At 45.6% G+C, this 18,046-nt stretch overlaps 86 non-coding genes across 86 annotated transcripts; all 86 read left to right on the top strand.

Moving 5' to 3' along the window:
• The first annotated feature begins 14 nt into the window (after positions 1-14).
• Positions 15-96, top strand: trnas-cga (transfer RNA serine (anticodon CGA)). Its single transcript has one exon. It is a non-coding gene; the product is annotated as a tRNA-Ser (tRNA).
• Positions 97-225: 129 nt separating this feature from the next.
• On the top strand, positions 226-307 carry trnas-uga (transfer RNA serine (anticodon UGA)). The gene has a single exon. It is a non-coding gene; the product is annotated as a tRNA-Ser (tRNA).
• A 129-nt stretch (positions 308-436) lies between these two features.
• Positions 437-518, top strand: trnas-uga (transfer RNA serine (anticodon UGA)). The gene has a single exon. It is a non-coding gene; the product is annotated as a tRNA-Ser (tRNA).
• Positions 519-647: 129 nt separating this feature from the next.
• Positions 648-729, top strand: trnas-uga (transfer RNA serine (anticodon UGA)). Its single transcript has one exon. It is a non-coding gene; the product is annotated as a tRNA-Ser (tRNA).
• A 128-nt stretch (positions 730-857) lies between these two features.
• On the top strand, positions 858-939 carry trnas-cga (transfer RNA serine (anticodon CGA)). Its single transcript has one exon. It is a non-coding gene; the product is annotated as a tRNA-Ser (tRNA).
• A 129-nt stretch (positions 940-1,068) lies between these two features.
• Positions 1,069-1,150, top strand: trnas-uga (transfer RNA serine (anticodon UGA)). Its single transcript has one exon. It is a non-coding gene; the product is annotated as a tRNA-Ser (tRNA).
• Positions 1,151-1,279: 129 nt separating this feature from the next.
• Positions 1,280-1,361, top strand: trnas-uga (transfer RNA serine (anticodon UGA)). The gene has a single exon. It is a non-coding gene; the product is annotated as a tRNA-Ser (tRNA).
• Positions 1,362-1,489: 128 nt separating this feature from the next.
• trnas-cga (transfer RNA serine (anticodon CGA)) lies at positions 1,490-1,571 on the top strand. The gene has a single exon. It is a non-coding gene; the product is annotated as a tRNA-Ser (tRNA).
• A 129-nt stretch (positions 1,572-1,700) lies between these two features.
• Positions 1,701-1,782, top strand: trnas-uga (transfer RNA serine (anticodon UGA)). Its single transcript has one exon. It is a non-coding gene; the product is annotated as a tRNA-Ser (tRNA).
• Positions 1,783-1,911: 129 nt separating this feature from the next.
• On the top strand, positions 1,912-1,993 carry trnas-uga (transfer RNA serine (anticodon UGA)). Its single transcript has one exon. It is a non-coding gene; the product is annotated as a tRNA-Ser (tRNA).
• A 128-nt stretch (positions 1,994-2,121) lies between these two features.
• trnas-cga (transfer RNA serine (anticodon CGA)) lies at positions 2,122-2,203 on the top strand. The gene has a single exon. It is a non-coding gene; the product is annotated as a tRNA-Ser (tRNA).
• Positions 2,204-2,332: 129 nt separating this feature from the next.
• Positions 2,333-2,413, top strand: trnas-uga (transfer RNA serine (anticodon UGA)). The gene has a single exon. It is a non-coding gene; the product is annotated as a tRNA-Ser (tRNA).
• Positions 2,414-2,542: 129 nt separating this feature from the next.
• On the top strand, positions 2,543-2,624 carry trnas-uga (transfer RNA serine (anticodon UGA)). Its single transcript has one exon. It is a non-coding gene; the product is annotated as a tRNA-Ser (tRNA).
• A 128-nt stretch (positions 2,625-2,752) lies between these two features.
• On the top strand, positions 2,753-2,834 carry trnas-cga (transfer RNA serine (anticodon CGA)). The gene has a single exon. It is a non-coding gene; the product is annotated as a tRNA-Ser (tRNA).
• Positions 2,835-2,963: 129 nt separating this feature from the next.
• On the top strand, positions 2,964-3,045 carry trnas-uga (transfer RNA serine (anticodon UGA)). The gene has a single exon. It is a non-coding gene; the product is annotated as a tRNA-Ser (tRNA).
• A 129-nt stretch (positions 3,046-3,174) lies between these two features.
• On the top strand, positions 3,175-3,256 carry trnas-uga (transfer RNA serine (anticodon UGA)). Its single transcript has one exon. It is a non-coding gene; the product is annotated as a tRNA-Ser (tRNA).
• Positions 3,257-3,385: 129 nt separating this feature from the next.
• On the top strand, positions 3,386-3,467 carry trnas-uga (transfer RNA serine (anticodon UGA)). The gene has a single exon. It is a non-coding gene; the product is annotated as a tRNA-Ser (tRNA).
• Positions 3,468-3,596: 129 nt separating this feature from the next.
• trnas-uga (transfer RNA serine (anticodon UGA)) lies at positions 3,597-3,678 on the top strand. Its single transcript has one exon. It is a non-coding gene; the product is annotated as a tRNA-Ser (tRNA).
• A 128-nt stretch (positions 3,679-3,806) lies between these two features.
• trnas-cga (transfer RNA serine (anticodon CGA)) lies at positions 3,807-3,888 on the top strand. The gene has a single exon. It is a non-coding gene; the product is annotated as a tRNA-Ser (tRNA).
• Positions 3,889-4,017: 129 nt separating this feature from the next.
• On the top strand, positions 4,018-4,099 carry trnas-uga (transfer RNA serine (anticodon UGA)). The gene has a single exon. It is a non-coding gene; the product is annotated as a tRNA-Ser (tRNA).
• Positions 4,100-4,227: 128 nt separating this feature from the next.
• On the top strand, positions 4,228-4,309 carry trnas-cga (transfer RNA serine (anticodon CGA)). The gene has a single exon. It is a non-coding gene; the product is annotated as a tRNA-Ser (tRNA).
• Positions 4,310-4,437: 128 nt separating this feature from the next.
• On the top strand, positions 4,438-4,519 carry trnas-cga (transfer RNA serine (anticodon CGA)). Its single transcript has one exon. It is a non-coding gene; the product is annotated as a tRNA-Ser (tRNA).
• Positions 4,520-4,648: 129 nt separating this feature from the next.
• trnas-uga (transfer RNA serine (anticodon UGA)) lies at positions 4,649-4,730 on the top strand. Its single transcript has one exon. It is a non-coding gene; the product is annotated as a tRNA-Ser (tRNA).
• Positions 4,731-4,859: 129 nt separating this feature from the next.
• On the top strand, positions 4,860-4,941 carry trnas-uga (transfer RNA serine (anticodon UGA)). Its single transcript has one exon. It is a non-coding gene; the product is annotated as a tRNA-Ser (tRNA).
• Positions 4,942-5,069: 128 nt separating this feature from the next.
• Positions 5,070-5,151, top strand: trnas-cga (transfer RNA serine (anticodon CGA)). Its single transcript has one exon. It is a non-coding gene; the product is annotated as a tRNA-Ser (tRNA).
• A 129-nt stretch (positions 5,152-5,280) lies between these two features.
• On the top strand, positions 5,281-5,361 carry trnas-uga (transfer RNA serine (anticodon UGA)). Its single transcript has one exon. It is a non-coding gene; the product is annotated as a tRNA-Ser (tRNA).
• Positions 5,362-5,490: 129 nt separating this feature from the next.
• Positions 5,491-5,571, top strand: trnas-uga (transfer RNA serine (anticodon UGA)). The gene has a single exon. It is a non-coding gene; the product is annotated as a tRNA-Ser (tRNA).
• Positions 5,572-5,699: 128 nt separating this feature from the next.
• trnas-cga (transfer RNA serine (anticodon CGA)) lies at positions 5,700-5,781 on the top strand. Its single transcript has one exon. It is a non-coding gene; the product is annotated as a tRNA-Ser (tRNA).
• Positions 5,782-5,910: 129 nt separating this feature from the next.
• Positions 5,911-5,991, top strand: trnas-uga (transfer RNA serine (anticodon UGA)). The gene has a single exon. It is a non-coding gene; the product is annotated as a tRNA-Ser (tRNA).
• A 129-nt stretch (positions 5,992-6,120) lies between these two features.
• Positions 6,121-6,202, top strand: trnas-uga (transfer RNA serine (anticodon UGA)). The gene has a single exon. It is a non-coding gene; the product is annotated as a tRNA-Ser (tRNA).
• Positions 6,203-6,330: 128 nt separating this feature from the next.
• Positions 6,331-6,412, top strand: trnas-cga (transfer RNA serine (anticodon CGA)). Its single transcript has one exon. It is a non-coding gene; the product is annotated as a tRNA-Ser (tRNA).
• A 129-nt stretch (positions 6,413-6,541) lies between these two features.
• trnas-uga (transfer RNA serine (anticodon UGA)) lies at positions 6,542-6,623 on the top strand. The gene has a single exon. It is a non-coding gene; the product is annotated as a tRNA-Ser (tRNA).
• Positions 6,624-6,752: 129 nt separating this feature from the next.
• On the top strand, positions 6,753-6,834 carry trnas-uga (transfer RNA serine (anticodon UGA)). Its single transcript has one exon. It is a non-coding gene; the product is annotated as a tRNA-Ser (tRNA).
• A 129-nt stretch (positions 6,835-6,963) lies between these two features.
• Positions 6,964-7,045, top strand: trnas-uga (transfer RNA serine (anticodon UGA)). The gene has a single exon. It is a non-coding gene; the product is annotated as a tRNA-Ser (tRNA).
• A 129-nt stretch (positions 7,046-7,174) lies between these two features.
• trnas-uga (transfer RNA serine (anticodon UGA)) lies at positions 7,175-7,256 on the top strand. The gene has a single exon. It is a non-coding gene; the product is annotated as a tRNA-Ser (tRNA).
• A 128-nt stretch (positions 7,257-7,384) lies between these two features.
• Positions 7,385-7,466, top strand: trnas-cga (transfer RNA serine (anticodon CGA)). The gene has a single exon. It is a non-coding gene; the product is annotated as a tRNA-Ser (tRNA).
• A 128-nt stretch (positions 7,467-7,594) lies between these two features.
• On the top strand, positions 7,595-7,676 carry trnas-cga (transfer RNA serine (anticodon CGA)). The gene has a single exon. It is a non-coding gene; the product is annotated as a tRNA-Ser (tRNA).
• A 129-nt stretch (positions 7,677-7,805) lies between these two features.
• On the top strand, positions 7,806-7,887 carry trnas-uga (transfer RNA serine (anticodon UGA)). Its single transcript has one exon. It is a non-coding gene; the product is annotated as a tRNA-Ser (tRNA).
• Positions 7,888-8,016: 129 nt separating this feature from the next.
• trnas-uga (transfer RNA serine (anticodon UGA)) lies at positions 8,017-8,098 on the top strand. The gene has a single exon. It is a non-coding gene; the product is annotated as a tRNA-Ser (tRNA).
• Positions 8,099-8,226: 128 nt separating this feature from the next.
• trnas-uga (transfer RNA serine (anticodon UGA)) lies at positions 8,227-8,308 on the top strand. The gene has a single exon. It is a non-coding gene; the product is annotated as a tRNA-Ser (tRNA).
• A 129-nt stretch (positions 8,309-8,437) lies between these two features.
• trnas-uga (transfer RNA serine (anticodon UGA)) lies at positions 8,438-8,519 on the top strand. The gene has a single exon. It is a non-coding gene; the product is annotated as a tRNA-Ser (tRNA).
• Positions 8,520-8,648: 129 nt separating this feature from the next.
• On the top strand, positions 8,649-8,730 carry trnas-uga (transfer RNA serine (anticodon UGA)). The gene has a single exon. It is a non-coding gene; the product is annotated as a tRNA-Ser (tRNA).
• Positions 8,731-8,859: 129 nt separating this feature from the next.
• On the top strand, positions 8,860-8,941 carry trnas-uga (transfer RNA serine (anticodon UGA)). The gene has a single exon. It is a non-coding gene; the product is annotated as a tRNA-Ser (tRNA).
• Positions 8,942-9,070: 129 nt separating this feature from the next.
• On the top strand, positions 9,071-9,152 carry trnas-uga (transfer RNA serine (anticodon UGA)). Its single transcript has one exon. It is a non-coding gene; the product is annotated as a tRNA-Ser (tRNA).
• A 129-nt stretch (positions 9,153-9,281) lies between these two features.
• Positions 9,282-9,363, top strand: trnas-uga (transfer RNA serine (anticodon UGA)). Its single transcript has one exon. It is a non-coding gene; the product is annotated as a tRNA-Ser (tRNA).
• A 128-nt stretch (positions 9,364-9,491) lies between these two features.
• Positions 9,492-9,573, top strand: trnas-cga (transfer RNA serine (anticodon CGA)). Its single transcript has one exon. It is a non-coding gene; the product is annotated as a tRNA-Ser (tRNA).
• A 128-nt stretch (positions 9,574-9,701) lies between these two features.
• trnas-cga (transfer RNA serine (anticodon CGA)) lies at positions 9,702-9,783 on the top strand. Its single transcript has one exon. It is a non-coding gene; the product is annotated as a tRNA-Ser (tRNA).
• Positions 9,784-9,912: 129 nt separating this feature from the next.
• Positions 9,913-9,994, top strand: trnas-uga (transfer RNA serine (anticodon UGA)). The gene has a single exon. It is a non-coding gene; the product is annotated as a tRNA-Ser (tRNA).
• Positions 9,995-10,123: 129 nt separating this feature from the next.
• On the top strand, positions 10,124-10,205 carry trnas-uga (transfer RNA serine (anticodon UGA)). The gene has a single exon. It is a non-coding gene; the product is annotated as a tRNA-Ser (tRNA).
• Positions 10,206-10,333: 128 nt separating this feature from the next.
• trnas-uga (transfer RNA serine (anticodon UGA)) lies at positions 10,334-10,415 on the top strand. The gene has a single exon. It is a non-coding gene; the product is annotated as a tRNA-Ser (tRNA).
• A 129-nt stretch (positions 10,416-10,544) lies between these two features.
• On the top strand, positions 10,545-10,626 carry trnas-uga (transfer RNA serine (anticodon UGA)). Its single transcript has one exon. It is a non-coding gene; the product is annotated as a tRNA-Ser (tRNA).
• Positions 10,627-10,755: 129 nt separating this feature from the next.
• On the top strand, positions 10,756-10,837 carry trnas-uga (transfer RNA serine (anticodon UGA)). Its single transcript has one exon. It is a non-coding gene; the product is annotated as a tRNA-Ser (tRNA).
• A 129-nt stretch (positions 10,838-10,966) lies between these two features.
• trnas-uga (transfer RNA serine (anticodon UGA)) lies at positions 10,967-11,048 on the top strand. Its single transcript has one exon. It is a non-coding gene; the product is annotated as a tRNA-Ser (tRNA).
• Positions 11,049-11,176: 128 nt separating this feature from the next.
• On the top strand, positions 11,177-11,258 carry trnas-cga (transfer RNA serine (anticodon CGA)). The gene has a single exon. It is a non-coding gene; the product is annotated as a tRNA-Ser (tRNA).
• Positions 11,259-11,387: 129 nt separating this feature from the next.
• Positions 11,388-11,469, top strand: trnas-uga (transfer RNA serine (anticodon UGA)). The gene has a single exon. It is a non-coding gene; the product is annotated as a tRNA-Ser (tRNA).
• Positions 11,470-11,598: 129 nt separating this feature from the next.
• On the top strand, positions 11,599-11,680 carry trnas-uga (transfer RNA serine (anticodon UGA)). The gene has a single exon. It is a non-coding gene; the product is annotated as a tRNA-Ser (tRNA).
• A 129-nt stretch (positions 11,681-11,809) lies between these two features.
• On the top strand, positions 11,810-11,891 carry trnas-uga (transfer RNA serine (anticodon UGA)). Its single transcript has one exon. It is a non-coding gene; the product is annotated as a tRNA-Ser (tRNA).
• A 128-nt stretch (positions 11,892-12,019) lies between these two features.
• On the top strand, positions 12,020-12,101 carry trnas-cga (transfer RNA serine (anticodon CGA)). Its single transcript has one exon. It is a non-coding gene; the product is annotated as a tRNA-Ser (tRNA).
• A 129-nt stretch (positions 12,102-12,230) lies between these two features.
• trnas-uga (transfer RNA serine (anticodon UGA)) lies at positions 12,231-12,312 on the top strand. Its single transcript has one exon. It is a non-coding gene; the product is annotated as a tRNA-Ser (tRNA).
• A 128-nt stretch (positions 12,313-12,440) lies between these two features.
• trnas-cga (transfer RNA serine (anticodon CGA)) lies at positions 12,441-12,522 on the top strand. The gene has a single exon. It is a non-coding gene; the product is annotated as a tRNA-Ser (tRNA).
• A 128-nt stretch (positions 12,523-12,650) lies between these two features.
• On the top strand, positions 12,651-12,732 carry trnas-uga (transfer RNA serine (anticodon UGA)). Its single transcript has one exon. It is a non-coding gene; the product is annotated as a tRNA-Ser (tRNA).
• Positions 12,733-12,861: 129 nt separating this feature from the next.
• trnas-uga (transfer RNA serine (anticodon UGA)) lies at positions 12,862-12,943 on the top strand. The gene has a single exon. It is a non-coding gene; the product is annotated as a tRNA-Ser (tRNA).
• A 133-nt stretch (positions 12,944-13,076) lies between these two features.
• Positions 13,077-13,158, top strand: trnas-uga (transfer RNA serine (anticodon UGA)). The gene has a single exon. It is a non-coding gene; the product is annotated as a tRNA-Ser (tRNA).
• A 128-nt stretch (positions 13,159-13,286) lies between these two features.
• trnas-cga (transfer RNA serine (anticodon CGA)) lies at positions 13,287-13,368 on the top strand. The gene has a single exon. It is a non-coding gene; the product is annotated as a tRNA-Ser (tRNA).
• A 129-nt stretch (positions 13,369-13,497) lies between these two features.
• trnas-uga (transfer RNA serine (anticodon UGA)) lies at positions 13,498-13,579 on the top strand. Its single transcript has one exon. It is a non-coding gene; the product is annotated as a tRNA-Ser (tRNA).
• Positions 13,580-13,708: 129 nt separating this feature from the next.
• trnas-uga (transfer RNA serine (anticodon UGA)) lies at positions 13,709-13,790 on the top strand. Its single transcript has one exon. It is a non-coding gene; the product is annotated as a tRNA-Ser (tRNA).
• Positions 13,791-13,919: 129 nt separating this feature from the next.
• On the top strand, positions 13,920-14,001 carry trnas-uga (transfer RNA serine (anticodon UGA)). The gene has a single exon. It is a non-coding gene; the product is annotated as a tRNA-Ser (tRNA).
• Positions 14,002-14,129: 128 nt separating this feature from the next.
• Positions 14,130-14,211, top strand: trnas-cga (transfer RNA serine (anticodon CGA)). The gene has a single exon. It is a non-coding gene; the product is annotated as a tRNA-Ser (tRNA).
• A 129-nt stretch (positions 14,212-14,340) lies between these two features.
• trnas-uga (transfer RNA serine (anticodon UGA)) lies at positions 14,341-14,421 on the top strand. Its single transcript has one exon. It is a non-coding gene; the product is annotated as a tRNA-Ser (tRNA).
• A 129-nt stretch (positions 14,422-14,550) lies between these two features.
• On the top strand, positions 14,551-14,632 carry trnas-uga (transfer RNA serine (anticodon UGA)). Its single transcript has one exon. It is a non-coding gene; the product is annotated as a tRNA-Ser (tRNA).
• A 128-nt stretch (positions 14,633-14,760) lies between these two features.
• Positions 14,761-14,842, top strand: trnas-cga (transfer RNA serine (anticodon CGA)). The gene has a single exon. It is a non-coding gene; the product is annotated as a tRNA-Ser (tRNA).
• A 129-nt stretch (positions 14,843-14,971) lies between these two features.
• trnas-uga (transfer RNA serine (anticodon UGA)) lies at positions 14,972-15,053 on the top strand. The gene has a single exon. It is a non-coding gene; the product is annotated as a tRNA-Ser (tRNA).
• A 129-nt stretch (positions 15,054-15,182) lies between these two features.
• Positions 15,183-15,264, top strand: trnas-uga (transfer RNA serine (anticodon UGA)). The gene has a single exon. It is a non-coding gene; the product is annotated as a tRNA-Ser (tRNA).
• A 129-nt stretch (positions 15,265-15,393) lies between these two features.
• On the top strand, positions 15,394-15,475 carry trnas-uga (transfer RNA serine (anticodon UGA)). Its single transcript has one exon. It is a non-coding gene; the product is annotated as a tRNA-Ser (tRNA).
• Positions 15,476-15,604: 129 nt separating this feature from the next.
• On the top strand, positions 15,605-15,686 carry trnas-uga (transfer RNA serine (anticodon UGA)). The gene has a single exon. It is a non-coding gene; the product is annotated as a tRNA-Ser (tRNA).
• A 128-nt stretch (positions 15,687-15,814) lies between these two features.
• Positions 15,815-15,896, top strand: trnas-cga (transfer RNA serine (anticodon CGA)). The gene has a single exon. It is a non-coding gene; the product is annotated as a tRNA-Ser (tRNA).
• A 129-nt stretch (positions 15,897-16,025) lies between these two features.
• Positions 16,026-16,107, top strand: trnas-uga (transfer RNA serine (anticodon UGA)). The gene has a single exon. It is a non-coding gene; the product is annotated as a tRNA-Ser (tRNA).
• Positions 16,108-16,235: 128 nt separating this feature from the next.
• On the top strand, positions 16,236-16,317 carry trnas-cga (transfer RNA serine (anticodon CGA)). Its single transcript has one exon. It is a non-coding gene; the product is annotated as a tRNA-Ser (tRNA).
• A 129-nt stretch (positions 16,318-16,446) lies between these two features.
• Positions 16,447-16,527, top strand: trnas-uga (transfer RNA serine (anticodon UGA)). Its single transcript has one exon. It is a non-coding gene; the product is annotated as a tRNA-Ser (tRNA).
• A 129-nt stretch (positions 16,528-16,656) lies between these two features.
• Positions 16,657-16,737, top strand: trnas-uga (transfer RNA serine (anticodon UGA)). Its single transcript has one exon. It is a non-coding gene; the product is annotated as a tRNA-Ser (tRNA).
• Positions 16,738-16,865: 128 nt separating this feature from the next.
• trnas-cga (transfer RNA serine (anticodon CGA)) lies at positions 16,866-16,947 on the top strand. The gene has a single exon. It is a non-coding gene; the product is annotated as a tRNA-Ser (tRNA).
• A 129-nt stretch (positions 16,948-17,076) lies between these two features.
• Positions 17,077-17,157, top strand: trnas-uga (transfer RNA serine (anticodon UGA)). Its single transcript has one exon. It is a non-coding gene; the product is annotated as a tRNA-Ser (tRNA).
• A 129-nt stretch (positions 17,158-17,286) lies between these two features.
• Positions 17,287-17,368, top strand: trnas-uga (transfer RNA serine (anticodon UGA)). Its single transcript has one exon. It is a non-coding gene; the product is annotated as a tRNA-Ser (tRNA).
• Positions 17,369-17,496: 128 nt separating this feature from the next.
• Positions 17,497-17,578, top strand: trnas-cga (transfer RNA serine (anticodon CGA)). Its single transcript has one exon. It is a non-coding gene; the product is annotated as a tRNA-Ser (tRNA).
• Positions 17,579-17,707: 129 nt separating this feature from the next.
• On the top strand, positions 17,708-17,789 carry trnas-uga (transfer RNA serine (anticodon UGA)). The gene has a single exon. It is a non-coding gene; the product is annotated as a tRNA-Ser (tRNA).
• A 129-nt stretch (positions 17,790-17,918) lies between these two features.
• trnas-uga (transfer RNA serine (anticodon UGA)) lies at positions 17,919-18,000 on the top strand. The gene has a single exon. It is a non-coding gene; the product is annotated as a tRNA-Ser (tRNA).
• The last annotated feature ends 46 nt before the right edge of the window (positions 18,001-18,046 follow it).

Here is an 18,046-nt window from a genome sequence, read left to right as displayed (position 1 = left end):
CTCCTTATACACAAGCTGCGATGGCGGAGAGGTTAAGGCGTTGGACTCGAAATCCAATGGGGTTTCCCCGCGTAGGTTCGAACCCTACTCGCAGCGAGTGACCATGAGGGACCTGTTTATGCTGATGTTTACGTCTTGCCATCATTGATTTCCTGAAACTTTGTTTGAAGACTTTCAAGGTGATTCAGCATGCGTAATTTAATAAGACTTTCACCAAGAATGGAAGCTGCGATGTCCAAGTGGTTAAGGAGTTGGACTTGAAATCCAATGGGGTTTCCTCGCGCAGTTTCGAACCCTACTCGCAGCGATGGCTCATGAGGGACTTGTTTATGCTGATGTTTACGTCATGTCATCATTGATTTCCTGAAGCTTTGCTTGAAGACTTTTGAAGTGATTCAGCATGCGTAATTTAGAAAGACTTTCAACAAGAGTGAATGCTGCGATGTCCGAGTGGTTAAGGAGTTGGACTTGAAATCCAATGGGGTTTCCCCGCGTAGGTTCGAACCCTACTCGCAGCGAGCGACCGTGAGGGACTTGTTTATGCTGATGTTTACGTCATGCCATCATTGATTTCCTGAAACTTTTGTTGAAGACTTTCAAAGTGATTCAGCATTCGTAATTTAGAAAGACTTTCGGCAAGAATGAAAGCTGCGATGTCCGAGTGGTTAAGGAGTTGGACTTGAAATCCAATGGGGTTTCCCCGCGTAGGTTCGAACCCTACTCGCAGCGATTGACCGTGAGGGATTAGTTTATGCTGATGGTTACGTCATGCCACAATTGATTTACAGACAAGTTGTTGAAGGCTTTCCAAGTGACCCAGTTTACGGAATTCAGAAAGGAATTCTCCTTAAACACAAGCTGCGATGGCCGAGAGGTTAAGGCGTTGGACTCGAAATCCAATGGGGTTTCCCCGCGTAGGTTCGAACCCTACTCGCAGCGAGTGACCATGAGGGACCTGTTTATGCTGATGTTTACGTCATGCCATCATTGATTTCCTGAAACTTTGGTTGAAGACTTTCAAGGTGATTCAGCATGCGTAATTTAGAAAGACTTTCACCAAGAATGGAAGCTGCGAAGTCCGAGTGGTTAAGGAGTTGGACTTGAAATCCAATGGGGTTTCCTCGCGTAGGTTCGAACCCTACTCGCAGCGATGGCTCATGAGGGACTTGTTTATGCTGATGTTTACGTCATGTCATCATTGATTTCCTGAAACTTTGGTTGAAGACTTTCAAAGTGATTCAGCATTCGTAATTTAGAAAGACTTTCGGCAAGAATGAAAGCTGCGATGTCCGAGTGGTTAAGGAGTTGGACTTGAAATCCAATGGGGTTTCCCCGCGTAAGTTCGAACCTTACTCGCAGCGATTGACCGTGAGGGATTAGTTTATGCTGATGGTTACGTCATGCCACAATTGATTTACAGACAAGTTGTTGAAGGCTTTCCAAGTGACCCAGTTTACGGAATTCAGAAAGGAATTCTCCTTAAACACAAGCTGTGATGGCCGAGAGGTTAAGGCGTTGGACTCGAAATCCAATGGGGTTTCCCCGCGTAGGTTCGAACCCTACTCGCAGCGAGTGACCATGAGGGACCTGTTTATGCTGATGTTTACGTCATGCCATCATTGTTTTCCTGAAACTTTGGTTGAAGACTTTCAAGGTGATTCAGCATGCGTAATTTAGAAAGACTTTCACCAAGAATGGAAGCTGCGAAGTCCGAGTGGTTAAGGAGTTGGACTTGAAATCCAATGGGGTTTCCTAGCGTAGGTTCGAACCCTACTCGCAGCGATGGCTCATGAGGGACTTGTTTATGCTGATGTTTACGTCATGTCATCATTGATTTCCTGAAACTTTGGTTGAAGACTTTCAAAGTGATTCAGCATTCGTAATTTAGAAAGACTTTCAGCAAGAATGAAAGCTGCGATGTCCGAGTGGTTAAGGAGTTGGACTTGAAATCCAATTGGGTTTCCTCGCGTAGGTTCGAACCCTACTCGCAGCGATTGACCGTGAGGGATTAGTTTATGCTGATGGTTAAGTCATGCCACAATTGATTTATAGACAAGTTGTTGAAGGCTTTCCAAGTGACCCAGTTTACAGAATTCAGAAAGGAATGTTTTGAAAAGGCAAGCTGCGATGGCCGAGTGGTTAAGGCGTTGGACTCGAAATCCAATGGGGTTGCCCCGCGTAGGTTCGAACCCTACTCGCAGCGAGTGACCATGAGGGACCTGTTTATGCTGATGTTTACGTCATGGCATCATTGATTTCCTGAAACTTTGTTTGAAGACTTTCAAAGTGATTCCGCATGCGTAATTTAGAAAGACTTTCACCAGGACCGAAAGCTGTGATGTCCGGTGGTTAAGGAGTTGGACTTGAAATCCAATGGGGTTTCCCCGCGTTGGTTCGAACCCTACTCGCAGCGAGTGACCGTGAGGGACTTGTTTACGCTGGTGTGTATGTCATGCCATCATTGATTTCCTGAAGCTTTGGTTGAAGACTTTCAAAGTGATTCAGCATTCGTAATTTAGAAAGACTTTCGGCAAGAATGAAAGCTGCGATGTCCGAGTGGTTAAGGAGTTGGACTTGAAATCCAATGGGGTTTCCCCGCGTAGGTTCGAACCCTACTCGCAGCGATTGACCGTGAGGGATTAGTTTATGCTGATGGTTACGTCATGCCACAATTGATTTACAGACAAGTTGTTGAAGGCTTTCCAAGTGACCCAGTTTACGGAATTCAGAAAGGAATTCTCCTTAAACACAAGCTGCGATGGCCGAGAGGTTAAGGCGTTGGACTCGAAATCCAATGGGGTTTCCCCGCGTAGGTTCGAACCCTACTCGCAGCGAGTGACCATGAGGGACCTGTTTATGCTGATGTTTACGTCATGCCATCATTGATTTCCTGAAACTTTGGTTGAAGACTTTCAAGGTGATTCAGCATGCGTAATTTAAAAAGACTTTCACCTAGAATGGAAGCTGCGATGTCCGAGTGGTTAAGGAGTTGGACTTGAAATCCAATGGGGTTTCCCCGCGTAGGTTCGAACCCTACTCGCAGCAAGCGACCGTGAGGGACTTGTTTATGCTGATGTTTACGTCATGCCATCATTGATTTCCTGAAACTTTTGTTGAAGACTTTCAAAGTGATTCAGCATTCGTAATTTAGAAAGACTTTCACCAAGAAAGAAAGCTGCGATGTCCGAGTGGTTAAGGAGTTGGACTTGAAATCCAATGGAGTTTCCTCGCGTAGTTTCGAACCCTACTCGCAGCGATGGATCATGAGGGACTTGTTTATGCTGATGTTTACGTCATGTCATCATTGATTTCCTGAAGCTTTGCTTGAAGACTTTCGAAGTGATTCAGCATGCGTAATTTAGAAAGACTTTCAACAAGAATGCATGCTGCGATGTCCGAGTGGTTAAGGAGTTGGACTTGAAATCCAATGGGGTTTCCCCGCGTAGGTTCGAACCCTACTCGCAGCGAGCGACCGTGAGGGACTTGTTTATGCTGATGTTTACGTCATGCCATCATTGATTTCCTGAAACTTTGGTTGAAGACTTTCAAAGTGATTCAGCATTTGTAATTTAGAAAGACTTTCAGCAAGAATGAAAGCTGCGATGTCCGAGTGGTTAAGGAGTTGGACTTGAAATCCAATGGGGTTTCCCCGCGTAGGTTCGAACCCTACTCGCAGCGATTGACCGTGAGGGATTTGTATATGCTGATGGTTACGTCATGCCACAATTGATTTACAGACAAGTTGATGAAGGCTTTCCAAGTGACCCAGTTTTCAGAATTCAGAAAGGAATGTTTTGAAAAGGCAAGCTGCGATGGCCGAGAGGTTAAGGCGTTGGACTCGAAATCTAATGGTGTTTCCCCGCGTAGGTTCGAACCCTACTCGCAGCGATGGCTCATGAGGGCCTTGTTTATGCTGATGTTTACGTCATGCCATCATTGATTTCCTGAAACTTTAGTTGAAGACTTTCAAGGTGATTCAGCATGCGTAATTTAGAAAGACTTTCACCAAGAATGGAAGCTGCGATGTCCGGGTGGTTAAGGAGTTGGACTTGAAATCCAATGGGGTTTCCTCGCGTAGGTTCGAACCCTACTCGCAGCGATTGACCGTGAGGGATTAGTTTATGCTGATGGTTAAGTCATGCCACAATTGATTTATAGACAAGTTGATGAAGGCTTTCCAAGTGACCCAGTTTTCAGAATTCAGAAAGGAATGTTTTGAAAAGGCAAGCTGGGATGGCCGAGAGGTTAAGGCGTTGGACTCGAAATCTAATGGGGTTTCCCCGCGTAGGTTCGAACCCTACTCGCAGCGATGGCTCATGAGGGACTTGTTTATGCTGATGTTTACGTCATGCCATCATTGATTATCAGACCTGTTGTTGAGGGCTTTCCAAGTGACCCAGTTTACGGAATTCAGAAAGAAATTCTCTTTAAACACAAGCTGCGATGGCCGAGAGGTTAAGGCGTTGGACTCGAAATCCAATGGGGTTTCCCCGCGTAGGTTCGAACCCTACTCGCAGCGAGTGACCATGAGGGACCTGTTTATGCTGATGTTTACGTCATGCCATCATTGATTTCCTGAAACTTTGGTTGAAGACTTTCAAGGTGATTCAGCATGCGTAATTTAGAAAGACTTTCACCAAGAATGGAAGCTGCGATGTCCGAGTGGTTAAGGAGTTGGACTTGAAATCCAATGGGGTTTCCCCGCGTAGATTCGAACCCTACTCGCAGCGAGTGACCATGAGGGACCTGTTTATGCTGATGTTTACGTCATGCCATCATTGATTTCCTGAAGCTTTGGTTGAAGACTTTCAAAGTGATTCAGCATGCGTAATTTAGAAAGACTTTCACCAAGAATGGAAGCTGCGATGTCCGGGTGGTTAAGGAGTTGGACTTGAAATCCAATGGGGTTTCCTCGCGTAGGTTCGAACCCTACTCGCAGCGATTGACCGTGAGGGATTAGTTTATGCTGATGGTTAAGTCATGCCACAATTGATTTATAGACAAGTTGTTGAAGGCTTTCCAAGTGACCCAGTTTACAGAATTCAGAAAGGAATGTTTTGAAAAGGCAAGCTGCGATGGCCGAGTGGTTAAGGCGTTGGACTCGAAATCCAATGGGGTTTCCCCGCGTAGGTTCGAACCCTACTCGCAGCGAGTGACCATGAGGGACCTGTTTATGCTGATGTTTACGTCATGGCATCATTGATTTCCTGAAACTTTGTTTGAAGACTTTCAAAGTGATTCCGCATGCGTAATTTAGAAAGACTTTCACCAGGACCGAAAGCTGTGATGTCCGGTGGTTAAGGAGTTGGACTTGAAATCCAATGGGGTTTCCCCGCGTAGGTTCGAACCCTACTCGCAGCGAGTGACCGTGAGGGACTTGTTTACGCTGGTGTGTATGTCATGCCATCATTGATTTCCTGAAGCTTTGGTTGAAGACTTTCAAAGTGATTCCGCATGCGTAATTTAGAAAGACTTTCACCAGGACCGAAAGCTGTGATGTCCGGTGGTTAAGGAGTTGGACTTGAAATCCAATGGGGTTTCCTCGCGTAGGTTCGAACCCTACTCGCAGCGATTGACCGTGAGGGATTAGTTTATGCTGATGGTTAAGTCATGCCACAATTGATTTATAGACAAGTTGTTGAAGGCTTTCCAAGTGACCCAGTTTACAGAATTCAGAAAGGAATGTTTTGAAAAGGCAAGCTGCGATGGCCGAGTGGTTAAGGCGTTGGACTCGAAATCCAATGGGGTTTCCCCGCGTAGGTTCGAACCCTACTCGCAGCGAGTGACCATGAGGGACCTGTTTATGCTGATGTTTACGTCATGGCATCATTGATTTCCTGAAACTTTGTTTGAAGACTTTCAAAGTGATTCCCCATGCGTAATTTAGAAAGACTTTCACCAGGACCGAAAGCTGTGATGTCCGGTGGTTAAGGAGTTGGACTTGAAATCCAATGGGGTTTCCCCGCGTAGGTTCGAACCCTACTCGCAGCGAGTGACCGTGAGGGACTTGTTTACGCTGGTGTGTATGTCATGCCATCATTGATTTCCTGAAGCTTTGGTTGAAGACTTTCAAAGTGATTCAGCATTCGTAATTTAGAAAGACTTTCGGCAAGAATGAAAGCTGCGATGTCCGAGTGGTTAAGGAGTTGGACTTGAAATCCTATGGGGTTTCCCCGCGTAGGTTCGAACCCTACTCGCAGCGATTGACCGTGAGGGATTAGTTTATGCTGATGGTTACGTCATGCCACAATTGATTTACAGACAAGTTGTTGAAGGCTTTCCAAGTGACCCAGTTTACGGAATTCAGAAAGGAATTCTCCTTAAACACAAGCTGCGATGGCCGAGAGGTTAAGGCGTTGGACTCGAAATCCAATGGGGTTTCCCCGCGTAGGTTCGAACCCTACTCGCAGCGAGTGACCATGAGGGACCTGTTTATGCTGATGTTTACGTCATGCCATCATTGATTTCCTGAAACTTTGGTTGAAGACTTTCAAGGTGATTCAGCATGCGTAATTTAGAAAGACTTTCACCAAGAATGGAAGCTGCGATGTCCGAGTGGTTAAGGAGTTGGACTTGAAATCCAATGGGGTTTCCCCGCGTAGGTTCGAACCCTACTCGCAGCGAGCGACCGTGAGGGACTTGTTTATGCTGATGTTTACGTCATGCCATCATTGATTTCCTGAAACTTTTGTTGAAGACTTTCAAAGTGATTCAGCATTCGTAATTTAGAAAGACTTTCACCAAGAAAGAAAGCTGCGATGTCCGAGTGGTTAAGGAGTTGGACTTGAAATCCAATGGGGTTTCCTCGCGTAGTTTCGAACCCTACTCGCAGCGATGGCTCATGAGGGACTTGTTTATGCTGATGTTTACGTCATGTCATCATTGATTTCCTGAAGCTTTGCTTGAAGACTTTCGAAGTGATTCAGCATGCGTAATTTAGAAAGACTTTCAACAAGAATGAATGCTGCGATGTCCGAGTGGTTAAGGAGTTGGACTTGAAATCCAATGGGGTTTCCCCGCGTAGGTTCGAACCCTACTCGCAGCGAGCGACCGTGAGGGACTTGTTTATGCTGATGTTTACGTCATGCCATCATTGATTTCCTGAAACTTTGGTTGAAGACTTTCAAAGTGATTCAGCATTCGTAATTTAGAAAGACTTTCAGCAAGAATGAAAGCTGCGATGTCCGAGTGGTTAAGGAGTTGGACTTGAAATCCAATGGGGTTTCCCCGCGTAAGTTCGAACCCTACTCGCAGCGATTGACCGTGAGGGATTTGTTTATGCTGATGGTTACGTCATGCCACAATTGATTTACAGACAAGTTGATGAAGGCTTTCCAAGTGACCCAGTTTTCAGAATTCAGAAAGGAATGTTTTGAAAAGGCAAGCTGGGATGGCCGAGAGGTTAAGGCGTTGGACTCGAAATCTAATGGGGTTTCCCCGCGTAGGTTCGAACCCTACTCGCAGCGATGGCTCATGAGGGACTTGTTTATGCTGATGTTTACGTCATGCCATCATTGATTATCAGACCTGTTGTTGAGGGCTTTCCAAGTGACCCAGTTTACGGAATTCAGAAAGAAATTCTCTTTAAACACAAGCTGCGATGGCCGAGAGGTTAAGGCGTTGGACTCGAAATCCAATGGGGTTTCCCCGCGTAGGTTCGAACCCTACTCGCAGCGAGTGACCATGAGGGACCTGTTTATGCTGATGTTTACGTCATGCCATCATTGATTTCCTGAAACTTTGGTTGAAGACTTTCAAGGTGATTCAGCATGCGTAATTTAGAAAGACTTTCACCAAGAATGGAAGCTGCGATGTCCGAGTGGTTAAGGAGTTGGACTTGAAATCCAATGGGGTTTCCCCGCGTAGGTTCGAACCCTACTCGCAGCGAGTGACCATGAGGGACCTGTTTATGCTGATGTTTACGTCATGCCATCATTGATTTCCTGAAGCTTTGGTTGAAGACTTTCAAAGTGATTCAGCATTCGTAATTTAGAAAGACTTTCGACAAGAATGAAAGCTGCGATGTCCGAGTGGTTAAGGAGTTGGACTTGAAATCCAATGGGGTTTCCCCGCGTAGGTTCGAACCCTACTCGCAGCGATTGACCGTGAGGGATTAGTTTATGCTGATGGTTACGTCATGCCACAATTGATTTACAGACAAGTTGTTGAAGGCTTTCCAAGTGACCCAGTTTACGGAATTCAGAAAGGAATTCTCCTTAAACACAAGCTGCGATGGCCGAGAGGTTAAGGCGTTGGACTTGAAATCCAATGGGGTTTCCTCGCGTAGTTTCGAACCCTACTCGCAGCGATGGCTCATGAGGGACTTGTTTATGCTGATGTTTACGTCATGTCATCATTGATTTCCTGAAGCTTTGCTTGAAGACTTTCGAAGTGATTCAGCATGCGTAATTTAGAAAGACTTTCAACAAGAATGAATGCTGCGATGTCCGAGTGGTTAAGGAGTTGGACTTGAAATCCAATGGGGTTTCCCCGCGTAGGTTCGAACCCTACTCGCAGCGAGCGACCGTGAGGGACTTGTTTATGCTGATGTTTACGTCATGCCATCATTGATTTCCTGAAACTTTGGTTGAAGACTTTCAAGGTGATTCAGCATGCGTAATTTAGAAAGACTTTCACCAAGAATGGAAGCTGCGATGTCCGAGTGGTTAAGGAGTTGGACTTGAAATCCAATGGGGTTTCCCCGCGTAGGTTCGAACCCTACTCGCAGCGAGCGACCGTGAGGGACTTGTTTATGCTGATGTTTACGTCATGCCATCATTGATTTCCTGAAACTTTTGTTGAAGACTTTCAAAGTGATTCAGCATTCGTAATTTAGAAAGACTTTCACCAAGAAAGAAAGCTGCGATGTCCGAGTGGTTAAGGAGTTGGACTTGAAATCCAATGGGGTTTCCTCGCGTAGTTTCGAACCCTACTCGCAGCGATGGCTCATGAGGGACTTGTTTATGCTGATGTTTACGTCATGTCATCATTGATTTCCTGAAGCTTTGCTTGAAGACTTTCGAAGTGATTCAGCATGCGTAATTTAGAAAGACTTTCAACAAGAATGAATGCTGCGATGTCCGAGTGGTTAAGGAGTTGGACTTGAAATCCAATGGGGTTTCCCCGCGTAGGTTCGAACCCTACTCGCAGCGAGCGACCGTGAGGGACTTGTTTATGCTGATGTTTACGTCATGCCATCATTGATTTCCTGAAACTTTGGTTGAAGACTTTCAAAGTGATTCAGCATTCGTAATTTAGAAAGACTTTCAGCAAGAATGAAAGCTGCGATGTCCGAGTGGTTAAGGAGTTGGACTTGAAATCCAATGGGGTTTCCCCGCGTAAGTTCGAACCCTACTCGCAGCGATTGACCGTGAGGGATTTGTTTATGCTGATGGTTACGTCATGCCACAATTGATTTACAGACAAGTTGATGAAGGCTTTCCAAGTGACCCAGTTTTCAGAATTCAGAAAGGAATGTTTTGAAAAGTCAAGCTGGGATGGCCGAGAGGTTAAGGCGTTGGACTCGAAATCTAATGGGGTTTCCCCGCGTAGGTTCGAACCCTACTCGCAGCGATGGCTCATGAGGGACTTGTTTATGCTGATGTTTACGTCATGCCATCATTGATTATCAGACCTGTTGTTGAGGGCTTTCCAAGTGACCCAGTTTACGGAATTCAGAAAGAAATTCTCTTTAAACACAAGCTGCGATGGCCGAGAGGTTAAGGCGTTGGACTCGAAATCCAATGGGGTTTCCCCGCGTAGGTTCGAACCCTACTCGCAGCGAGTGACCATGAGGGACCTGTTTATGCTGATGTTTACGTCATGCCATCATTGATTTCCTGAAACTTTGGTTGAAGACTTTCAAGGTGATTCAGCATGCGTAATTTAGAAAGACTTTCACCAAGAATGGAAGCTGCGATGTCCGAGTGGTTAAGGAGTTGGACTTGAAATCCAATGGGGTTTCCCCGCGTAGGTTCGAACCCTACTCGCAGCGAGTGACCATGAGGGACCTGTTTATGCTGATGTTTACGTCATGCCATCATTGATTTCCTGAAGCTTTGGTTGAAGACTTTCAAAGTGATTCAGCATTCGTAATTTAGAAAGACTTTCGACAAGAATGAAAGCTGCGATGTCCGAGTGGTTAAGGAGTTGGACTTGAAATCCAATGGGGTTTCCCCGCGTAGGTTCGAACCCTACTCGCAGCGATTGACCGTGAGGGATTAGTTTATGCTGATGGTTACGTCATGCCACAATTGATTTACAGACAAGTTGTTGAAGGCTTTCCAAGTGACCCAGTTTACGGAATTCAGAAAGGAATTCTCCTTAAACACAAGCTGCGATGGCCGAGAGGTTAAGGCGTTGGACTTGAAATCCAATGGGGTTTCCTCGCGTAGTTTCGAACCCTACTCGCAGCGATGGCTCATGAGGGACTTGTTTATGCTGATGTTTACGTCATGTCATCATTGATTTCCTGAAGCTTTGCTTGAAGACTTTCGAAGTGATTCAGCATGCGTAATTTAGAAAGACTTTCAACAAGAATGAATGCTGCGATGTCCGAGTGGTTAAGGAGTTGGACTTGAAATCCAATGGGGTTTCCCCGCGTAGGTTCGAACCCTACTCGCAGCGAGCGACCGTGAGGGACTTGTTTATGCTGATGTTTACGTCATGCCATCATTGATTTCCTGAAACTTTGGTTGAAGACTTTCAAAGTGATTCAGCATTCGTAATTTAGAAAGACTTTCAGCAAGAATGAAAGCTGCGATGTCCGAGTGGTTAAGGAGTTGGACTTGAAATCCAATGGGGTTTCCCCGCGTAGGTTCGAACCCTACTCGCAGCGAGTGACCATGAGGGACCTGTTTATGCTGATGTTTACGTCATGCCATCATTGATTTCCTGAAGCTTTGGTTGAAGACTTTCAAAGTGATTCAGCATTCGTAATTTAGAAAGACTTTCGGCAAGAATGAAAGCTGCGATGTCCGAGTGGTTAAGGAGTTGGACTTGAAATCCAATGGGGTTTCCCCGCGTAGGTTCGAACCCTACTCGCAGCGATTGACCGTGAGGGATTAGTTTATGCTGATGGTTACGTCATGCCACAATTGATTTACAGACAAGTTGTTGAAGGCTTTCCAAGTGACCCAGTTTACGGAATTCAGAAAGGAATTCTCCTTAAACACAAGCTGCGATGGCCGAGAGGTTAAGGCGTTGGACTCGAAATCCAATGGGGTTTCCCCGCGTAGGTTCGAACCCTACTCGCAGCGAGTGACCATGAGGGACCTGTTTATGCTGATGTTTACGTCATGCCATCATTGATTTCCTGAAACTTTTGTTGAAGACTTTCAAAGTGATTCAGCATTCGTAATTTAGAAAGACTTTCACCAAGAAAGAAAGCTGCGATGTCCGAGTGGTTAAGGAGTTGGACTTGAAATCCAATGGGGTTTCCTCGCGTAGTTTCGAACCCTACTCGCAGCGATGGCTCATGAGGGACTTGTTTATGCTGATGTTTACGTCATGTCATCATTGATTTCCTGAAGCTTTGCTTGAAGACTTTCGAAGTGATTCAGCATGCGTAATTTAGAAAGACTTTCAACAAGAATGAATGCTGCGATGTCCGAGTGGTTAAGGAGTTGGACTTGAAATCCAATGGGGTTTCCCCGCGTAGGTTCGAACCCTACTCGCAGCGAGCGACCGTGAGGGACTTGTTTATGCTGATGTTTACGTCATGCCATCATTGATTTCCTGAAACTTTGGTTGAAGACTTTCAAAGTGATTCAGCATTCGTAATTTAGAAAGACTTTCAGCAAGAATGAAAGCTGCGATGTCCGAGTGGTTAAGGAGTTGGACTTGAAATCCAATGGGGTTTCCCCGCGTAGGTTCGAACCCTACTCGCCGCGATTGACCGTGAGGGATTTGTTTATGCTGATGGTTACGTCATGCCACAATTGATTTACAGACAAGTTGATGAAGGCTTTCCAAGTGACCCAGTTTTCAGAATTCAGAAAGGAATGTTTTGAAAAGGCAAGCTGCGATGGCCGAGAGGTTAAGGCGTTGGACTCGAAATCTAATGGGGTTTCCCCGCGTAGGTTCGAACCCTACTCGCAGCGATTGACCGTGAGGGACTTGTTTATGCTGATGTTTACGTCATGCCATCATTGATTTCCTGAAGCTTTGGTTGAAGACTTTCAAAGTGATTCAGCATTCGTAATTTAGAAAGACTTTCGGCAAGAATGAAAGCTGCGATGTCCGAGTGGTTAAGGAGTTGGACTTGAAATCCAATGGGGTTTCCCCGCGTAGGTTCGAACCCTACTCGCAGCGATTGACCGTGAGGGATTAGTTTATGCTGATGGTTACGTCATGCCACAATTGATTTACAGACAAGTTGATGAAGGCTTTCCAAGTGACCCAGTATACAGAATTCAGAAAGGAATGTTTTGAAAAGGCAAGCTGCGATGGCCGAGTGGTTAAGGCGTTGGACTCGAAATCCAATGGGGTTTCCCCGCGTAGGTTCGAACCCTACTCGCAGCGATGGCTCATGAGGGACTTGTTTATGCTGATGTTTACGTCATGCCATCATTGATTATCAGACCTTTTGTTGAAGGCTTTCCAAGTGACCCAGTTTACGGAATTCAGAAAGGAATTCTCCTTAAACACAAGCTGCGATGGCCGAGAGGTTAAGGAGTTGGACTTGAAATCCAATGGGGTTTCCTCGCGTAGTTTCGAACCCTACTCGCAGCGATGGCTCATGAGGGACTTGTTTATGCTGATGTTTACGTCATGTCATCATTGATTTCCTGAAGCTTTGCTTGAAGACTTTCGAAGTGATTCAGCATGCGTAATTTAGAAAGACTTTCAACAAGAGTGAATGCTGCGATGTCCGAGTGGTTAAGGAGTTGGACTTGAAATCCAATGGGGTTTCCCCGCGTAGGTTCGAACCCTACTCGCAGCGAGCGAGCGACCGTGAGGGACTTGTTTATGCTGATGTTTACGTCATGCCATCGTTGATTTCCTGAAACTTTGGTTGAAGACTTTCAAAGTGATTCAGCATTCGTAATTTAGAAAGACTTTCGGCAAGAATGAAAGCTGCGATGTCCGAGTGGTTAAGGAGTTGGACTTGAAATCCAATGGGGTTTCCCCGCGTAGGTTCGAACCTTACTCGCAGCGATTGACCGTGAGGGATTAGTTTATGCTGATGGTTACGTCATGCCACAATTGATTTACAGACAAGTTGTTGAAGGCTTTCCAAGTGACCCAGTTTACGGAATTCAGAAAGGAATTCTCCTTAAACACAAGCTGCGATGGCCGAGAGGTTAAGGCGTTGGACTCGAAATCCAATGGGGTTTCCCCGCATAGGTTCGAACCCTACTCGCAGCGAGTGACCATGAGGGACCTGTTTATGCTGATGTTTACGTCATGCCATCATTGTTTTCCTGAAACTTTGGTTGAAGACTTTCAAGGTGATTCAGCATGCGTAATTTAGAAAGACTTTCACCAAGAATGGAAGCTGCGAAGTCCGAGTGGTTAAGGAGTTGGACTTGAAATCCAATGGGGTTTCCTAGCGTAGGTTCGAACCCTACTCGCAGCGATGGCTCATGAGGGACTTGTTTATGCTGATGTTTACGTCATGTCATCATTGATTTCCTGAAACTTTGGTTGAAGACTTTCAAAGTGATTCAGCATTCGTAATTTAAAAAGACTTTCAGCAAGAATGAAAGCTGCGATGTCCGAGTGGTTAAGGAGTTGGACTTGAAATCCAATGGGGTTTCCCCGCGTAGGTTCGAACCCTACTCGCAGCGATTTACCATGAGGGATTAGTTTATGCTGATGGTTACGTCATGCCACAATTGATTTCCTGAAGCTTTTGTTGAAGACATTCAAAGTGATTCAGCATTCGTAATTTAGAAAGACTTTCAGCAAGAATGAAAGCTGCGATGTCCGAGTGGTTAAGGAGTTTGACTTGAAATCCAATGGGGTTTCCTCGCGTAGGTTCGAACCCTACTCGCAGCGATTGACCGTGAGGGATTAGTTTATGCTGATGGTTAAGTCATGCCACAATTGATTTATAGACAAGTTGTTGAAGGCTTTCCAAGTGACCCAGTTTACAGAATTCAGAAAGGAATATTTTGAAAAGGCAAGCTGCGATGGCCGAGTGGTTAAGGCGTTGGACTCGAAATCCAATGGGGTTTCCCCGCGTAGGTTCGAACCCTACTCGCAGCGAGTGACCATGAGGGACCTGTTTATGCTGATGTTTACGTCATGGCATCATTGATTTCCTGAAACTTTGTTTGAAGACTTTCAAAGTGATTCCGCATGCGTAATTTAGAAAGACTTTCACCAGGACCGAAAGCTGTGATGTCCGGTGGTTAAGGAGTTGGACTTGAAATCCAATGGGGTTTCCCCGCGTAGGTTCGAACCCTACTCGCAGCGAGTGACCGTGAGGGACTTGTTTACGCTGGTGTGTATGTCATGCCATCATTGATTTCCTGAAGCTTTGGTTGAAGACTTTCAAAGTGATTCAGCATTCGTAATTTAGAAAGACTTTCGGCAAGAATGAAAGCTGCGATGTCCGAGTGGTTAAGGAGTTGGACTTGAAATCCAATGGGGTTTCCCCGCGTAGGTTCGAACCCTACTCGCAGCGATTGACCGTGAGGGATTAGTTTATGCTGATGGTTACGTCATGCCACAATTGATTTACAGACAAGTTGTTGAAGGCTTTCCAAGTGACCCAGTTTACGGAATTCAGAAAGGAATTCTCCTTAAACACAAGCTGCGATGGCCGAGAGGTTAAGGCGTTGGACTCGAAATCCAATGGGGTTTCCCCGCGTAGGTTCGAACCCTACTCGCAGCGAGTGACCATGAGGGACCTGTTTATGCTGATGTTTACGTCATGCCATCATTGATTTCCTGAAACTTTGGTTGAAGACTTTCAAGGTGATTCAGCATGCGTAATTTAAAAAGACTTTCACCAAGAATGGAAGCTGCGATGTCCGAGTGGTTAAGGAGTTGGACTTGAAATCCAATGGGGTTTCCCCGCGTAGGTTCGAACCCTACTCGCAGCGAGCGACCGTGAGGGACTTGTTTATGCTGATGTTTACGTCATGCCATCATTGATTTCCTGAAACTTTTGTTGAAGACTTTCAAAGTGATTCAGCATTCGTAATTTAGAAAGACTTTCACCAAGAAAGAAAGCTGCGATGTCCGAGTGGTTAAGGAGTTGGACTTGAAATCCAATGGGGTTTCCTCGCGTAGTTTCGAACCCTACTCGCAGCGATGGCTCATGAGGGACTTGTTTATGCTGATGTTTACGTCATGTCATCATTGATTTCCTGAAGCTTTGCTTGAAGACTTTCGAAGTGATTCAGCATGCGTTATTTAGAAAGACTTTCAACAAGAATGAATGCTGCAATGTCCGAGTGGTTAAGGAGTTGGACTTGAAATCCAATGGGGTTTCCCCGCGTAGGTTCGAACCCTACTCGCAGCGAGCGACCGTGAGGGACTTGTTTATGCTGATGTTTACGTCATGCCATCATTGATTTCCTGAAACTTTGGTTGAAGACTTTCAAAGTGATTCAGCATTTGTAATTTAGAAAGACTTTCAGCAAGAATGAAAGCTGCGATGTCCGAGTGGTTAAGGAGTTGGACTTGAAATCCAATGGGGTTTCCCTGCGTAGGTTCGAACCCTACTCGCAGCGATTGACCGTGAGGGATTTGTATATGCTGATGGTTACGTCATGCCACAATTGATTTACAGACAAGTTGATGAAGGCTTTCCAAGTGACCCAGTTTTCAGAATTCAGAAAGGAATGTTTTGAAAAGGCAAGCTGCGATGGCCGAGAGGTTAAGGCGTTGGACTCGAAATCTAATGGGGTTTCCCCGCGTAGGTTCGAACCCTACTCGCAGCGATGGCTCATGAGGGACTTGTTTATGCTGATGTTTACGTCATGCCATCATTGATTTCCTGAAACTTTAGTTGAAGACTTTCAAGGTGATTCAGCATGCGTAATTTAGAAAGACTTTCACCAAGAATGGAAGCTGCGATGTCCGGGTGGTTAAGGAGTTGGACTTGAAATCCAATGGGGTTTCCTCGCGTAGTTTCGAACCCTACTCGCAGCGATTGACCGTGAGGGATTAGTTTATGCTGATGGTTAAGTCATGCCACAATTGATTTATAGACAAGTTGTTGAAGGCTTTCCAAGTGACCCAGTTTACAGAATTCAGAAAGGAATGTTTTGAAAAGGCAAGCTGCGATGGCCGAGTGGTTAAGGCGTTGGACTCGAAATCCAATGGGGTTTCCCCGCGTAGGTTCGAACCCTACTCGCAGCGAGTGACCATGAGGGACCTGTTTATGCTGATGTTTACGTCATAGCATCATTGATTTCCTGAAACTTTGTTTGAAGACTTTCAAAGTGATTCCGCATGCGTAATTTAGAAAGACTTTCACCAGGACCGAAAGCTGTGATGTCCGGTGGTTAAGGAGTTGGACTTGAAATCCAATGGGGTTTCGCCGCGTAGGTTCGAACCCTACTCGCAGCGAGTGACCGTGAGGGACTTGTTTACGCTGGTGTGTATGTCATGCCATCATTGATTTCCTGAAGCTTTGGTTGAAGACTTTCAAAGTGATTCCGCATGCGTAATTTAGAAAGACTTTCACCAGGACCGAAAGCTGTGATGTCCGGTGGTTAAGGAGTTGGACTTGAAATCCAATGGGGTTTCCTCGCGTAGGTTCGAACCCTACTCGCAGCGATTGACCGTGAGGGATTAGTTTATGCTGATGGTTAAGTCATGCCACAATTGATTTATAGACAAGTTGTTGAAGGCTTTCCAAGTGACCCAGTTTACAGAATTCAGAAAGGAATGTTTTGAAAAGGCAAGCTGCGATGGCCGAGTGGTTAAGGCGTTGGACTCGAAATCCAATGGGGTTTCCCCGCGTAGGTTCGAACCCTACTCGCAGCGAGTGACCATGAGGGACCTGTTTATGCTGATGTTTACGTCATGGCATCATTGATTTCCTGAAACTTTGTTTGAAGACTTTCAAAGTGATTCCCCATGCGTAATTTAGAAAGACTTTCACCAGGACCGAAAGCTGTGATGTCCGGTGGTTAAGGAGTTGGACTTGAAATCCAATGGGGTTTCCCCGCGTAGGTTCGAACCCTACTCGCAGCGAGTGACCGTGAGGGACTTGTTTACGCTGGTGTGTATGTCATGCCATCATTGATTTCCTGAAGCTTTGGTTGAAGACTTTCAAAGTGATTCAGCATTCGTAATTTAAAAAGACTTTCGGCAAGAATGAAAGCTGCAATGTCCGAGTGGTTAAGGAGTTGGACTTGAAATCCTATGGGGTTTCCCCGCGTAGGTTCGAACCCTACTCGCAGCGATTGACCGTGAGGGATTAGTTTATGCTGATGGTTACGTCATGCCACAATTGATTTACAGACAAGTTGTTGAAGGCTTTCCAAGTGACCCAGTTTACGGAATTCAGAAAGGAATTCTCCTTAAACACAAGCTGCGATGGCCGAGAGGTTAAGGCGTTGGACTCGAAATCCAATGGGGTTTCCCCGCGTAGGTTCGAACCCTACTCGCAGCGAGTGACCATGAGGGACCTGTTTATGCTGATGTTTACGTCATGCCATCATTGATTTCCTGAAACTTTGGTTGAAGACTTTCAAGGTGATTCAGCATGCGTAATTTAGAAAGACTTTCACCAAGAATGGAAGCTGCGATGTCCGAGTGGTTAAGGAGTTGGACTTGAAATCCAATGGGGTTTCCCCGCGTAGGTTCGAACCCTACTCGCAGCGAGCGACCGTGAGGGACTTGTTTATGCTGATGTTTACGTCATGCCATCATTGATTTCCTGAAACTTTTGTTGAAGACTTTCAAAGTGATTCAGCATTCGTAATTTAGAAAGACTTTCACCAAGAAAGAAAGCTGCGATGTCCGAGTGGTTAAGGAGTTGGACTTGAAATCCAATGGGGTTTCCTCGCGTAGTTTCGAACCCTACTCGCAGCGATGGCTCATGAGGGACTTGTTTATGCTGATGTTTACGTCATGTCAT

The sequence above is a fragment of the Osmerus mordax genome, chromosome 16, assembly GCF_038355195.1.
Source record: "Osmerus mordax isolate fOsmMor3 chromosome 16, fOsmMor3.pri, whole genome shotgun sequence".
Classification (NCBI taxonomy): Eukaryota; Metazoa; Chordata; class Actinopteri; order Osmeriformes; family Osmeridae; genus Osmerus; species Osmerus mordax.
The sequence above is the reverse complement of the archived record's forward strand: the minus strand, read 5'-3'. Positions and strand labels throughout refer to the sequence as shown.